This window comes from Schistocerca cancellata, chromosome 7 (genome assembly GCF_023864275.1).
Source record: "Schistocerca cancellata isolate TAMUIC-IGC-003103 chromosome 7, iqSchCanc2.1, whole genome shotgun sequence".
NCBI classification, from domain to species: Eukaryota; Metazoa; Arthropoda; class Insecta; order Orthoptera; family Acrididae; genus Schistocerca; species Schistocerca cancellata.
In genome coordinates, this window is record NC_064632.1 from 400,822,859 (window position 1) to 400,840,354 (window position 17,496).

The 17,496-nt window shown below is 44.9% G+C and overlaps 1 protein-coding gene and 1 pseudogene across 3 annotated transcripts in view; one reads left to right on the top strand and one right to left on the bottom strand.

Moving 5' to 3' along the window:
- Window positions 1–17,496, top strand: part of LOC126092210 (mesocentin-like) — a 619,468-nt gene that overhangs the window by 23,425 nt on the left and 578,547 nt on the right. The window lies entirely within an intron of this gene.
- LOC126093044 (5S ribosomal RNA) lies at window positions 3,566–3,683 on the bottom strand (annotated as a pseudogene).

Sequence of the window (17,496 nt, forward strand, 5' to 3'; positions counted from 1 at the left end):
ATTCTGACTATTGCACCACATTATATTTACTCCCTCGTAAAGTTTGTTGTAGACCATCCACTACAGTTCAAAAGGAACAATTATGTACATAATTACAATATCAGAAGGAGAAATGACATTCGTTACTTCACATTAAGGTCGTCTTTAACACAAAAGATGTTCACAGTGCTGCAACAAAAATTTTTGATCAATTAGCCATTGATGTAAAATGTCTGACAGGCAGCAAAGTAAAATTGGAAAGCAAACTGAAAAAAGTTTCTCATTGAGAACTCCTTATGTTCCATAGAAGAATTTGTAATAGAAGAATTTGTAGTACAATAATGTGCAAAGGGTAGTGATAGGAATTACTAACTCATCCCATGGCTGGACATAGCACCCCATGCACTCAGTTTTTCTCCGTAATTTTCAGTCTCACGAGCTACATTACGAACTTCTCATGCTTAAAATCTGAGATTCTGCCAATTGACGCTACCGTTCAGATGAAAGTTAAAAAAATTGAAAATGTTCATTATGTAACGATATTTACAAATTAATTTTGGATGTGAATGCAAGCCGGCCGGTGTGGCCGTGCGGTTAAAGGCGCTTCAGTCTGGAACCGCGTGACCGCTACGGTCGCAGGTTCGAATCCTGCCTCGGGCATGGATGTGTGTGATGTCCTTAGGTTAGTTAGGTTTAATTAGTTCTAAGTTCTAGGCGACTGATGACCTCAGAAGTTAAGTCGCATAGTGCTCAGAGCCATTTGAACCAATTAAATGGTTCAAATGGCTCTGAGCACTATGGGACTTAACACCTGTGGTCATCAGTCCCCTAGAACTTAGAACTACTTAAACCTAACTAACCTAAGGACAGCACACAACACCCAGTCATCACGAGGCAGAGAAAATCCCTGACCCCGCCGGGAATCGAACCCGGGAACCCGGGCGTGGGAAGCGAGAACGCTACCGCACGACCATGAGCTGCGGACCAGATGAATTAGATCTTTTGAATTGTACAGGATGAAATCAAAGATGACTTGACATGAAATGGTATCAGAGAAAACTGGTGCTGAACCTGCATTGTAATTAGTAAATTGTGTTTGATTTTACCAGAATTCGAGTCAAACCGTGATATCTGGATTTTTCGCAACCAACCAACTCTATCCATTTCGTTATCCGAGCATACCTCCAGGCCTAGCTCAAATTTTAATTGTAACCGATGTTTCTGCCTATGCTTTTCGTACTCAGCTACCCGAAAGGTGATCCTGCAGGATATGTGGGAATACCACGACTAAGGGAACGGAGTCACGTCAGTAGAGCACAGCAGCTTACCCTACCATAAGGGGTGTACGTCAGAGCTGAATTGAATTCGCTGAAATGAAATGAATATTGTGCCTAAGTCAGTGAAGTTACAATGACGTGGTCCTACAACCAATCCCTTCCCCCAGTGCTGTGACTGCAGTATAGATGAAAGCATCAGCGACAATGAAAGTATGACTTAGGTCTGGAGTCGTGCTCAGATCCGCAACGGTCAAGGTGACTGACCACGAAAAGCAATAAATTTTGTTTCGAGTTCAACTCTGACATCAATTTTCATTAGTTACGACATATTCATTTCTCACACATACACTGCTGGACAAAAAAGAAAGAAACAAGCAGAATGGAAGGAGAAAAGAAAATGAAACTTCGCGAGTTCGGAGAGTACGTGATAACTTGACAATGTGGGTGTATGCATGCACTGATTAGTATGGAAACGGTAGCCATAAAGTCGTTGTATCCTTTCCTGAGCCAAGCTGGCACATAACTGCTGTAACTGGTCCTTGATTTCCTGGGTACTGGCGCTGGGAAAGAGTTGACTTCTGAGCTGGTCCAACAGATGTTCTATCAGGAACTGATCCAGGGATCTTGCTGGCCGCAGAAGTACCTCAACATCACGTACACCGTTCAAAGACACACGTGCCATGTGTGGACAAGCATTGTCCGGTTTGAAAACTGTACTACGATAGTGTAGCATGAGAGATAATACATGAGGACGCAGCATATCTGTGACGTACCGTTGAACCGTCAGAGTTCCCCCAATTACTACCAGCTGTGACCTGAAGTCATACCCTGTGACTCCCCACTCCATGACGGCAGAAGTAACATAACAGTATCTCTCCGAAACTTTGGAAGAATGGGACCTCTACCCAGGTCATTGCCACACTCCCCGGTGATGGTCATCTGATGCAGTGGAGAACCACAATCCATCGCTGAGCACAATGCGACGCCATTTATCAACAGTCCATGTTTCCTGGTCACTGCATCACTCGAAATGCAGCCCGTTGTGTTAACGGCGGCTTACGGAAGGAACGACAATTTCGAAGTCAGGCTGCTGCTAGTCTCGTTCCAAGGGTACTTGGTGACACTGTATGTTTCAGAGAGTCCATTACTTGTTATGACTGGGAAGGCCCAGATGTGAAGAGCGTTAGGATATGCTTGGCGTACAATTCAGCGATCCCCCCTTGTGGTGGTCAAACATGGTCGACCGGAACCTTTAAGACCGATTTTGTTTGCCCTCACGTTCCCATGATGTCCAATATCAGGTTCATGTCACATTTGAATGCCCCACAAATCTGGATATTGCATGATCCGACCAGACGGTCTAATGACGCCCCTTTCATACTTTATCAGATGCTGATAACGTTTTCTTATGCAGCATCTCCGTGTCCCACACAGTGTCCACTCAACATCTGACGCTGTACACGCCCCTTGTATACCCTATCAGTAATAACAGCACAAAAAAAGGAAAGAAAAATGGTTCAAATGGCTCTGAGCACTATGCGACTTAACTTCTGAGAACTTAGAACTAATGAAACCTAACTAACCTAAGGACATCACACACATCCATGCCCGAGGCAGGATTCTAACCTGCGACCGTAGCGGTCGCGCGGTTCCGGTCTGTAGCGCCTAGAACCGCTCGGCCACTCCGGCCGGCACCGTTTTTGACGAGCTGCTAGTTTCATTTCTCATTTTCACTTCAACTAATACAAATGTTCTATCTTACGTTTTATTTGCGACATACACACTAATAAAATAAAACGAATTACTTTATAAGTAAGATTTTATGCTTAGATTTAATTTTTTCACTTTACCTTTTTTGTCTTTTACTATTTATCCTAAATATGCTTTAAACTGCCTATATGTTGACATGAAATAATACACCACTTTAAATTTGTATTAATTTCTGTTATTACTGTAAAATAAATCTTGTTAAAAAAGTAATGGATTACCATCCCGTATTGGCGGGATGCATCGCCACCATCCATACACCATCTAGTGTAAGCGAAGTTATTTATGCTGTGTTGAGTGCCGCTATACCCATTCGTCTGCTAAAACGAAAATAAACTACGTCCGAACAGTCCTTCGAAGGCCCAGCGGAACCGACCGGCCGCCGCGTAATCCTCAGCCTACAGGCGTCACTGGATGCGGATATGGACGGGCATGTGGTCAGCACACCGCTCTCCCGGCCCTATATCAGTGTACACCGAAGTCGCTACTTCTCAATCAAATAGCTCCTCAGTTTGCCTCATAAGGGCTGAGTGCACCCCGCTTGCCAACAGCGCTTGGTGGATCGGATGGTCACCCATCCAAGTGCTAGCCTAGCCCGACAGCGCTTAACTACGGTGATCTGATAGGAACCAGTGTTACCACTGCGGCAAGGCCGTTGGCCATTCGTCTGCTAGCTGCGTTTATGTGAATATAGTAACTAAATGACCTTTATAAGTCGAAAGTCTTCTTTGTCACAGCATTGTAATCGTATCTCATTGTGATATTTATGCAAAGGAAAATTTTGTGAATATTGATTCAAAACTGTCTACCTGTATAAATTAGTTTCTGCATGTGTTCACATTTATGATGTACAACTGTATTATTAATTTAGCAGGTCATCAGACGATGGGCTACGCCTGAAATGCGTCATGACAATAAAACTTAACTTTGTGTTCTGCCTTACGGCAGGTCTTGTCATGGGGGAAGCCACCGCATGAGCGTCTAGGGAAGTGATTCCAGTGGTGGTTTCCCGTTTCCTTCCACTGATGATGATGAAATGATAATGAGGACAACACAACACCCAGCCCCCTAAAGGAGAAAATCTCCGACCCAGCCTGGAATCGAACTCGGGCCCCTTGGCTTGACAGACAGCCGCGCTGACCACTCAGCTATCGGGACGGACCTGAAAATAAAGGAGTGCCATTAAAATCTAGTGACTACTTTTTGTGTCCTATCAGCTTTTTCATAATTATATTAAAAATGACTGTTATCATGATGACAAGTGTCGTGGAAGATTTTCCACTATTGCCTGGATTGCTATACGCCCTTCTTCCAGCAACAAGGCCTCTACGTCTCTTGCAATCTCAGTTCTTCACAGAGAGCTACTTCGTTCTTCGTAGTCCCGACTTCTGTGTCCGCACTGGGAGCGTCTGCGCCGTCTAACCCCTGTTATATGATGGTTTATTATTTCCGTACATTTGCACGCTTTCAGCGTGAGTTATTGTACAATAGTTCCCCTTCAAAAGTAGAAAAACATTACTTCACGATACTTAGCTTTGTTAGTGAGTTGCGCCATATTTATTTATTTATTTATTTATTATTTTTTTAATTGGCAGTGGCCTGAGGATTTCAGCGTGTACTAGAACGGCAGGTGTGTGCCTGCACCCAAACCAAACATGAATTACGTAACTTTAATTTTTGAGGTGACAATTAAAGCTTAACGGCTACCATCGTATTTTTCGGCTTGTGAAGCGTGTTCTAGAACGGCAGATGTGTGCCTGCACCCAAACCAAACATGAATTACGTAACTTTAATTTTTGAGGGACAATTAAAGCTTAACGGCTACCAATCGTATTTTTCGGCTTGTGAAGCGATACATGAAAACTCTGAAGTCAGATTTTTTCTCATGCCTTGCCTTGTGAAGTCGAAAGTGCGGAACACGCTTCCGAGCAGTGTGTTTCGGAACGTGAGAGCGTCGACTGTTGCTTTCGCCGAGTGGTGTGGGCCTGTGGTGTAGAATAGACTCTGGAAGCCTCCGCGGCGTGGGGCAGATGTGCTGTAACGTAACGGTACGGGCGGACACGGCAGACCGGTCCGACTAGCGCCGTGGCCTCATTCGGCCGGGGCAGCCACTGCGGCCAGAGCAGCCCAGCTCAAGAGTGCGCCTGCACTGGCCCCGTTCCCGTCTGGCCGCCGTCATTGCATTTTCTGACAGCGCCGTCACGCGCCTCTATAGCGGTCGGCATTCATTTCACGATTTTACGTTCCGTGAAGTGCACAACTTTGTAAGTCTCTACACTGAGAGCGGTCTTCGCACCAGCAACACTACAGTGGAGCCTCGTTTTACCAGGACTGACGCGAGACCGAAGATAATTATCGAAAATCCAGATAATCCAGCAATTAAGAAAAAAATCACAGTTCTGCTGAGGTGGTTTCCGCCTGGCGTTCCAAATAAACCATTGTTTTGTACTTCTGCGTTGTTAACTCCCTGTTGTTGTTGTTGTTGTTGTTGTTGTGGTCTTCAGTCCTGAGACTGGTTTGATGAAGCTCTCCATGCTACCCTATCCTGTGCAAGCTTCATCATCTACCAGTACCTACTGCAGCCTACATCCTTCTGAATCTGCTTAGTCTCTTGGTCTCCCTCTACGATGTTTACCCTCCATGCTGCCCTCCAGTACTAAATTGGGGATCCCTCGATGTCTCAGAACATGTCCTACCAACCGATCCCTTCTTCTAGTCAAGTTGTGTCACAAGCTCCTCTTCTCCCCAATTCTATTCAATACCTCCTCATTAGTTATGTGATCTACCCATCTAATCTTCAGCATTCTTCTGTAGCACCACATTTCGAGAGCTTCTATTCTCTTCTTGTCTAAACTATTTATCGTCCACGTTTCACTTCCATACATGGCTACACTCCATACAAATACTTTCAGAAACGTTTTCCTGACATTTAAATCTATACTCGATGTTAACAAATTTTTCTGCTTCAGAAACACTTTCCTTGTCATGTTAACTCCCTAGACACCATAATAATAATGTCTTGTACGTAATCCAGTGGCCAGGCGTAAATTTTTTTAATTGGACGCCACTTCGGCAGCTTTTCGTCACTAATCTACCCTAGTTATCCGTCTGGGGAAAGGACACCTACAGATCAACGTGTAATCCGAAATAAATGTCGTTCTTGGGAACTACACACATCGATGAGAGGTGAAGGCTAGATTAAAGGCAGAATGGAAACTTCAGTGCTCCGACCTGGATTCGATCCCGCAGCATCTCGGTTTCCTCGCACACGGTTTACCTTACCCTCAGACCCGAAAGGGTTGAGCGCCAACTTCGTCAGCTGAACCATGATCACTGTCGCCATTATCCCCAGACGAAAATGGCGATAATTTCATCATCAGAATCATCATTTTGCAGCGAAGGCATTCAGTATGTTTGTGATTAATTTTCGACTCTGTCACCGTTGTATTTCAAACACAAAATTCAGTAGCAACGGTGTCCAGCAATTCTCCTTTATTCATCCTGTACACAATATGTAACTTTCTGTCCGTGGACGCTATCACCTTTTTTACTCTTTGAAGTTATTTTACACTCGCAACAAACGGGGGCAAAAAATGGTTCAAATGGCTCTGAGCACTATGGGACTTAACATCTGAGGTCATCAGTCCCCTACAACTTAGAACTACTTAAACCTAACTAACCTAAGGACATCACACACATCCATGCCCGAGGCAGGATTCGAACCTGCGACCGTAGCGGTCACGCGGTTCCAAACTCAAGCGCTTAGAACCGCACGGCCACAGTGGCCGGCAAACGGGGGCAAGTCGGTAGTTTCCAGCCCAATGTTATCAACTGACACTGCGCCAGAATCAGTGTATGGCGGTTAACCATATTTAATGCAGTTACGGAAATAACTGTAATGGAAAAAAGTAAGTCGATCCGAATGAACCAGAGATTCCATTAAGGAGAGCTGGATAAATTAGGTTCTACTACACTACAATTTTTATCGAATAGAATTCTCTCTGAGGTAAGTAACAGAATCAGCTGCGAAAGAAGTGACATTGCAACTAATACTATCTCTAGTATAACATCAACAATAATGGGCCTGTTAAGGTTACCTGCGGCACACTACATATTACTACAAAATGTGTGTTTTCTGTATCAGGAAATTTTCGATCCTGTCGCGAAATCCCACATTAATCTATTTTCTGTGGAAGTCGTCGATGTGATACTGAATCAGAAGTTTTTCGAAAGTTTGGAGACACCGAATCAACCTAATTCAACCGATGAGGTCATGTGTGAACACGATAAGTTGAGTTTCGTACGATCCGTGTTTTTGGAACACGTATTTTATGAAAAGACACAAATGTTATGCGCTGGCTGCGCTGCTTTGAAATTGGCGATTTTTTTGTAGAGTTAGAGCCGGTAAGGTAAAGCGCCCGACTAGATACACGAGTGAAATAGCCGTAACAGCGTATCGAAGCTGATGGTCTCCAAGACAGTGTAATCGAAGTACGTCTGCGCAATCTTGGAGCCTGAAGACGGCCACAAACGTAACTGCAAGCTTGACAAGCCTTCATGATCAGCCACTGTGTGCAAGAGTGCGTGACCGTCTGTAGGGTACCTATGCTCTGGCATTCAGACTGTTAAGGCTGCTTGAGGTTTGGTTGATTTTCTGTGGCGTTGCTGGCCATTAAAATTGTAGCGCAATGAAGACTGCATGCAGGAAACGTCAAATTGACAATGCAATGTACTACACACTTCGATATTAAAGGGATTAGCATTTCAACACCACCGCAAAAGATAGGTATGAGTAACGCCATCTCCATTCTGTATACAGGATGATGATTCAGCTGCCCCTACCACTGGGTTTTATGCAACCCACGACACCTTCAAATACCACGTCCAAGATTTTCATATTCTCTCATTTGCTGCTCACAAACTATTAGCCCTACAGAATAAATGAACAGGACGTTTGTGTAGGAAACCTAATGAAGTTAAATTTCCTAATGGGATACGTTTTCACCAGAGACCGTAGTTTTCCAATTATTCAAGAAACACATTACATTTTCTACAAATAGGGCCTGTTCATTTTTTCTGTAGGGCTAATAGATAGGGCGTAGTGAGCGAAAGAATAAGAAAATCTCGCAAATGGTTTTCGAAGGTATTTCGTATTGTGTAAAACCCCGCAGTAAAAGCAGCTGAATCACCGTGTATAAGGAAAGATTACGGAGCGAAAATCTAATTCAAATCTTGGTTGTTCGTTAGATCTCGTTATGTCGCGTCTAAGAAGGAAAATATATAGCAGCACGTGTCGAAATTCTACAGTGGTAAGATTGTGGCCTGTCGAGACTGGATTATCGTTTTCGAATCTTGCTGCTCTTGTTGGTCAGGGTCCCACGACTGTCATGAGAATACTGTGTTGTTGGGTTCAGGAGGGCCGTTTACATTTACTCAACACCGTGCAGTATCTCAGCACTCCAAAGCAACTAGCACCCGAGAGGACAGACATAATGTTCGCTCGGCCGTGCAGGATCCTACTGTCATGTCAGTAAATGGGCTTGTTCACACAGACTGTGCAGTGACATCTGGATCACCACGAGCTGTCAGCACGGCGACCGTTTTTGCTACCTTTTTTTTTGACGCGGTAATGCTGCTCGCTGACAGTGGTGTTCCCAAAGACACCACTGGACACAGGAGCGGCACCACATCGTTTTTTCAGGTAAGTCCCATTCTGCGTACAGCATCACGATGAATGTCTCAAGTGGAGGCTGCATGGAGAACGAACATTGCCAGATTGCATACGTCATCGTCATATGAGTCCAGACCTAGGGTGATCGTATGAGGTGCGATTTCGTACACAACACGACCACGTATCTCTGTGGCAGGCCTTACAATTCTGATGTGTTGCAGTGCTGTATTTTCTGACGTCTCTATGACGTTATCTGTAGTGGGCTGACAAGACAGCCAGTCCACAGTGACGGGTAACCGAAGGCACGCGTACACACACGCCGGCTGGCGTGAGTTCTGGAACAGGATACTTTATGAATGCTATAGAGAAAAGTATGCAGCTGAGTTAATACTCATCTTTAATCCATCATTGTGGTACATCGCTCTTGACGATACAATTGAGAGTCTGTAAATACAAGCACTGTAAGGCTAATGGCGCCTTGCTAGGTCGTAGTCATGGACTTAGCTGAAGGCTATTCTAACTGTCTCTCGGCAAATGAGAGAAAGGCTTCGTCAATGTAGTCGCTAGCAAAGTCGTCGTACAACTGGGGCGAGTGCTAGTACGTCTTTCTAGACCTGCCATGAGGTGGCGCTAGGTCTGCAAGTACTGACAGTGGCGATACGCGGGTCCGACATGTACTAATGGACCGCGGCCGATTTAAGCTACCACCTAGCAAGTGTGGTGTCTGGCGGTGACCCCACATTATCTTTCAAATAGAATAACGCAAGACCGCATATTGCCAGTTCTGTTCTGATCTACTTCGATTAGAGGATGTTTAACTACTGCCCGCGCCTAGCATGTTTTCCAGATCGCTTACTGATTGAAAACATCAGGTCTTCGGTTACCGAGAGACTAGCGCACCACCACTCTGCAACCACTACGATTTAGGAAGCAGCATGGAATGACACACACACATCTGTTATCCAAGCTCAATGCTACTCGACGTTCAGCCGTGCTAGAGCCGTTGTTGCTTTACTAGTGTATACTTTGTGTACACCCTACAAATTTAATCCTGTATCCTTCCTGCTGTAGAGGTGTAACGGGTATAAGTGGAGATATTTTTATATGTGGTACCACCTTATTATGTAGATACACCATCGTGTTGGTTGTTTTTTCTCTGCGTCGAACAGTCTTGCCACAGACACGTCACAAACTTTATGACCTGATGTTTTCTACATGGCCGTAACTATACCACTAAATGGACCACGTCTGTCAGTGTACACTAACCGTGTTGCGTCGACGTGTCCACACTTCAGTACTTGACCTGCTGCCCAGAGGAAAATAAGCATTAGTGGCTTCCTCTTACCACATGTCCTTAGAGGTACTAACCAACCAGAAAACATGCCACTACTAATAGCTATAACTAGAGACTGGATTATATGCATTTGCATGTTGCATATGCATTTGCATATTTGACTCTTTTTAACCGGTTATTGCATTTTTTAGACTAAAAACGAGCGATGATGCATATTTTAGCTCTATGTTTACAATATATTAAAAATATAGAACTTCGTACAATTGCTAACCTAGAGGCCACTGCCTATCGAAATCATGACAGAAGAGGAACATGAACAGGCAGACAGAGTCAATGTTCTTGCGCCCGCGCCCCCCGTTAATCCCCTCCGCTGTTATACCGTAAGCGTCGGCAACAATTAAAACTACGCATGCTTTTAGTTGCACGTCCATTCTTTTAATTTAGCTGTCTATTTATTTATGCACAGTTGAACGTTTCTACGACGTGTAGTGTGTAACGTGTTGTGCGCCATGCCGCCCGAAAAAAGAAACGTCGTTTCGTGGATAGCCGTCCATCCTGGAACATTTACATATGACGGAATTGTTTCGATCTAAAAAAGTTTCAAATAGACCAGCATGTCTAGACAAGGCAGGGACGCAGAAGAAAGGAACACGACAACTTCTGACAACAGCAAGTTGCAGTAGCAGGGATTTGTTCAAAGGTAACCAAAAAAGTCGGTTTAACATGCATCTATGTGAAGCATTCACTGCAAGCAATATTCCTCTTCACAAACTTACAAACCCTATCCTCAAAGGCTTCTTGCGCAAATATTGCTTAAATCAAAATATACCAGGTGAATTAACATTGCGTAAAAATTACTTACCGACAATTTACGTAAATGTTATGGAAGATATACGCAATGAACTCAAGGACAGCATTAACTATATTTCAGTTGACGAAACTACAGACACTTTTGACCGTTACATTGAAAATTTAATTGTTGGTGCTTTAAAAGAAGAGCCTTCTCCTTCCTATTTAGCGGCCTGCAAAGAACTTGAAAAAGTAAATCATTTTACGCTCGCCAGATTTGAGTATTAGAAAAATATTTCCAGAATCTTCTGCAGATGAAAGGGTGTTTGTTTTTCAGATGCTGCTCCCTACATGATCAGAGCAGGAAAATCCCTCCGAGTATTTTATCCCAATGTGATTCATGTGACGTGCTTTGCCCGTGGAGTACATCACCTTGCTGAAGAAGAACGTTACACGTTTGTGAATATAAACAAAGAAAGTGTTTCTAAAGGCTGCTGCTTTCATCAAGACCTTCAAAGAAAAACTACCAAATGTGCCTTTACATCCCAAACAAGTGATAACTCGTTGGGGTACGTGGGTAGAAGCAGTGTTGTTTTACAACAAACATTTCAAGGCCGTTAGAGGGGTAGTAAACGACTTCGATAGCCTTGGCAGTTTGCCAGTGTAAGGAATCTTTCAGTGATTCCGGTATTAAAAAAGACATTGCTGTGATTGGCACTCATTTTTCCCATATACCTGCAAGTATTGGTTCAAGTGGCAGTAAGCACTTTGGGACCATTAGTCCCCTAGAACTTGGAATTACTTAAACCTAACTAACCTAAGGGCATCACACACATCCATGCCCAAGGCAGGATTCGAACCTGCGACCGTAGCAGCAGCGCGGTTCCGGACTGAAGCGCTCGGCCGCAGACGCTGGTCTGCAAGTATTAAAAAGCTCGAAACTTTAGATTTGGCGTTGAATAAGTCAATTCAGTTAATGAATAAAATTATTCTAGTGAAATCCTTATTGGTGGAGGTATTCACAAGAAAAGTTTGAAAATATTTTAATCGATAACCCTGGCTTTGAACCCTTGCGCCAAATTGATAGTTTTATTAATGGGACGGGTGAACGTTTTACCAGAAACAGTAAGTGCTCACATAGCACCCAAATTCAAATACTTCCCAGTTACGTCAGTTGATGTAGAACTGTCGTTTTCTGTTTATTAAAAATATTTTGAGTGATCGAAGACACAATCTTACTACCGAACAATTGGAACAGTACTTGGTCGTTTATACACTCCTGGAAATGGAAAAAAGAACACATTGACACCGGTGTGTCAGACCCACCATGCTCCGGACACTGCGAGAGGGCTGTACAAGCAATGATCACACGCACGGCACAGCGGACACACCAGGAACCGCGGTGTTGGCCGTCGAATGGCGCTAGCTGCGCAGCATTTGTGCACCGCCGCCGTCAGTGTCAGCCAGTTTGCCGTGGCATACGGAGCTCCATCGCAGTCTTTAACACTGGTAGCATGCCGCGACAGCGTGGACGTGAACCGTACGTGCAGTTGACGGACTTTGAGCGAGGGCGTATAGTGGGCATGCGGGAGGCCGGGTGGACGTACCGCCGAATTGCTCATCACGTGGGGCGTGAGGTCTCCACAGTACATCGATGTTGTCGCCAGTGGTCGGCGGAAGGTGCACGTGCCCGTCGACCTGGGACCGGACCGCAGCGACGCACGGATGCACGCCAAGACCGTAGGATCCTACGCAGTGCCGTAGGGGACCGCACCGCCACTTCCCAGCAAATTAGGGACACTGTTGCTCCTGGGGTATCGGCGAGGACCATTCGCAACCGTCTCCATGAAGCTGGGCTACGGTCCCGCACACCGTTAGGCCGTCTTCCGCTCACGCCCCAACATCGTGCAGCCCGCCTCCAGTGGTGTCGCGACAGGCGTGAATGGAGGGACGAATGGAGACGTGTCGTCTTCAGCGATGAGAGTCGCTTCTGCCTTGGTGCCAATGATGGTCGTATGCGTGTTTGGCGCTGTGCAGGTGAGCGCCACAATCAGGACTGCATACGACCGAGGCACACAGGGCCAACACCCGGCGTCATGGTGTGGGGAGCGATCTCCTACACTGGCCGTACACCACTGGTGATCGTCGAGGGGACACTGAATAGTGCACGGTACATCCAAACCGTCATCGAACCCATCGTTCTACCATTCCTAGACCGGCAAGGGAACTTGCTGTTCCAACAGGACAATGCACGTCCGCATGTATCCCGTGCCACCCAACGTGCTCTAGAAGGTGTAAGTCAACTACCCTGGCCAGCAAGATCTCCGGATCTGACCCCCATCGTTCTACCATTCCTAGACCGGCAAGGGAACCTGCTGTTCCAACAGGACAATGCACGTCCGCATGTATCCCGTGCCACCCAACGTGCTCTAGAAGGTGTAAGTCAACTACCCTGGCCAGCAAGATCTCCGGATCTGTCCCCCATTGAGCATGTTTGGGACTGGATGAAGCGTCGTCTCACGCGGTCTGCACGTCCAGCACGAACGCTGGTCCAACTGAGGCGCCAGGTGGAAATGGCATCGCAAGCCGTTCCACAGGACTACATCCAGCATCTCTACGATCGTCTCCATGGGAGAATAGCAGCCTGCATTGCTGCGAAAGGTGGATATACACCGTACTAGTGCCGACATTGTGCATGCTCTGTTGCCTGTGTCTATGTGCCTGTGGTTCTGTCAGTGTGATCATGTGATGTATCTGACCCCAGGAATGTGTCAATAAAGTTTCCCCTTCCTGGGACAATGAATTCACGGTGTTCTTATTTCAATTTCCAGGAGTGTATTTACAGTAGTGGAAAAATGTAAGATAAATTGTAAATGATACGTTGGTCCAATAGTATTAATTAAAAGTTAATGCTGTTCAAAAAAACTCATGATTGTATGTTGTTTTTGTAAATAAAATCTTACAGACAATCAACCACGCGGAGCTGTCGTAGTAAAGTAGTTGGCCTCTAGATGGGAACCGTCATAAGCAATACACACCGTATTACTGATTGTAAGGTTACATCTTCATGCAACCGAATAAATACAATTGAAATTTTGCTGTTAATGCTTTTTTCTGATTTTTTTTATAGAGCTTTCCAGTACTGTAACGCCTTGTCACCACAGCTTACATACGTAATGTCAGTGTCATTCACATAATATCGCCGGCAACTGTGGATCAACTGGTCAGTGATTTGAAGATGTGCGAACAAAATTTCAAACTACAGGAATTGCCGAATTTTAAAATTCGGTTTGCTCTCGGGCCCTTGAAAGTTGGAAATTATCAAGAGTGTATTGTATCATTTGAATTTTAAATAATAGCAACATTTTGACATGTGAATGTGTGTAGGAACACTGTTTTGATGAGCCGAATGCCCTAACCAAGATGACTGAAAAATGAAGTTGCTGGTCCGTTATTGAAATAGCTCTTCTGTTGGCCTTGCAGGTGCGTAAAAGCGAACAGCAGTCTGTTTCTAGCCTCATTACTCAGGTTACGGGAGTCGAACCAGTTTCCAACAATGTTGTGGTAAGTGCTGTACCACTGTGTATCCTAGGCGCTTTCGACTTTAAAGACCAACACGCAAGCCTGATAAACCGTCTAACCGGCCTTACGTTAGTGTTTGCGGCTTTCGTATGCAGCACATCAGTCACGCTGTGTATCACAATGGGAACATTTCACAACAGGGAAATAGCATTCGCGCGTGAGCTGAGAGAAGCAGGGGGTGCTCTTCTCTTCGGTGTAAATCGTAGATGTCTGTCTTCTACATATAATAATGAGATACGGGAGCAGATCCCATTTAAGGCGCTGTAAGTTGCATACAAGACAAGAACGCCGCCTCATGATAAACATAGCTGGTCAAGATTTGTCCAGTGAAAAAAGTGAAACAAGTTTATCCTATTTTTCATTCGGTTACGAAAGGTACTGGACAAAGTTTTATAAGTAATAATGCAAATTTAATTCATTAGATTTTTTTATTGACTGTGCTCTTGTCTTTCTAACAAAGAGACTACACGGCAATCAGATTTTTGTATTTTTTGTATATTTCTGAAATACACATCTCCCAAAACAATTAGAAAAAGCTTTCAAAAATACTCGACAGAATCATGTCGTTTTAATATGCTACACGGTGTTCTTTCGACAAGGAGCGTGCAAATGTCGTAGGTTGCTTCCCTGACCCTTTGAGGGGGGTCTGATTTCGAACCCCAGCGAAATATAATTTTTAAACAAAGGTGCATATTCTACGAGCATTAACGTTCAGCTTAAAATAGAAAAAGATAGAAGAAATTAATTTATAATTTTTTAAGTATACAATCATGATTAACAATCTTTTATAAGAGACCGGTAAATACGAATTTTTCTTTGCAGTGAAAACTGGATTTCTCTGTGCGGTATATGATTGGAAATACGAAGATGTTTATTTCTCATTGAGACGGCAGTTAGATGTGTTACTTTCTTATATTTGATGAATTCTCTTTGTGCGTAAATTTTCTTCAACTGTTAGTATAGCATGGGCTACAGCCGAATGTAATTTTTAAGTCTCTATTTTTGTTGGAGTTTGATTGTAAGTCATTAAGTGATCAGCGAATGTGGAATGCGCGGACGGCGGAGGGAGCGCGCCGCGGGCGGAGGGTATTTAAATCGGCCGCCGCCGCGACCAAACCCAGTTCCCTCTGAGCAGCCATAGCGTACGGATCTCCGTGCCGGCACGTTCACAGGAGCTCAGTCCGTCAGTTCACCTGATGATGGCGACATGTTTGATCGCCGAAATATTGTGCCCGTTGGACACTATAGACCGGCAGCATACCCGTGGATATTTTGATTATCAAATACGCCGGGAGAAACTCAAGAATCACATCATACACCTTTACGGGGAGGAGATGTATCGCAGCATGAAGAAATTTGAAAAGTTGCGCCACCGTAGATGTCGTTTGCTAAGTACTCTTGCCTTTCTAAAGAGATGTCGTTCCGAGAATGTTGTTCCAAATTTTGCTAAGGTTATGCATCACATCGATTCTGCAGCAGCTAAAAGAATCAAGAAACGAGCCAGCCTCGCATTGGTACGTGAGAGAGTGCAATTCACCCGCCGGAGCCTTGAGTTTATCTCACAGGAATTACTCAAACTACATTTGCAACTAGCTAGTAAGTTCACTTCTTGTTCCTGGGATTGGATTGATGGTGTCACCTGGGTGTCAGCTGATTCCGCCCATAAGAAGGCTACAGGACGTCAAACAGCTAAGTTCTCACGTCTCCTTGACAAACCATCCCTGCAAGTTCCGTGCAAGACTGTCATCAATTTGAGTGGCATGGTGTTGAGTGATGATGCGGTCTCGGTTTTGCAGAGAGGTCTCAACTTCGCTCCCACCCCCAAGTTCACTCCGGTCGCAGAAATTGTTAGTGCTGTTGAACAGGTTGCAGCTCGACTTCCGCCAGAATCAGCCGAGGAAATACGTCGTGAAACTTGTCGTGCGTTGACGAAATCCAAGCCGATGAAGTCAAATATCAGCAGTAAAGAGAGGGCGGCCATTCGTGATCTGAGGGAGCGCTCTGAAATTGTTGTCTTACCAGCTGACAAAGGCAATGCTACAGTTGTTGTCTCCCATAAGGACTACACTGATAAGATGCAGAGCCTGCTAAATGACGATTCCTACCGGAAGATCAGCGTTGACCCTACAAAGGAGGTGGAGAACAAGACGAGGGCGCTTCTCAAAGACGCAGATTTACCGGAGGGTGACGCTAAGAAATTGTTACCCCAAGGTCCGGTACCGCCTAGACTATATGGACTCCCGAAGGTTCACAAAGAGGGGGTACCATTACGCCCCATTGTCAGCAACATCAGGACACCTACATATTTGTTGGCCAAATACCTGACGGGAATATTAAGTCCTTATGTGGGTAAATGCCCTCATCACATCCGTAATTCCGTGGATTTTGTTAAACGCCTTGATAGCTTCAGGTTGGATGAGTCAGATATCATGGTGAGTTTTGATGTCGTTTCCTTGTTTACGAGGGTACCCCTGCGAGAGTCACTAGAATTGATTAGTCAGAAGTTTGATGAGAAGACCACTGAACTTTTTAGGCATGTCTTGACTTCCACGTATTTTCTTTTTAATGGAGAATACTACGAACAAACGGAGGGAGTCGCCATGGGTAGCCCACTCTCACCGGTGGTAGCGAATTTGTACATGGAGAACTTCGAGGAGGAAGCCCTGTCGTCATCCGTATGGAAACCTACTTGCTTTTTCCGTTACGTGGACGACACGTTCGTCATCTGGCCACATGGTATGGATAAACTCCTTGACTTCCTTACACATCTAAACTCCATACACCCCAACATCAAATTCACTATGGAGACTGAAACGGAGGGTAAATTACCTTTCCTTGACGTCTTGGTCAAGAGAAGGGCTGACGGCACCCTAGGTCATGGGGTGTATCGGAAGGCTACGCACACTGATCTGTATTTGCATGCAGACAGCTGCCACCACCCTTCACAGAGGAATGGGGTACTTAAAACTCTAGTACATAGGGCGCGCACTATCTCTGACGCAGAGAGTCTACCCCAGGAATTGGAACATCTGAGAACTGTATTTCGAAAAAATGGGTACTCAGAGTGGCAGATTCAACGTGCTCTCCGCCCACCCACTGCAGCACAACCTGTTGAGATGGATGAAGTCACGAGGGAG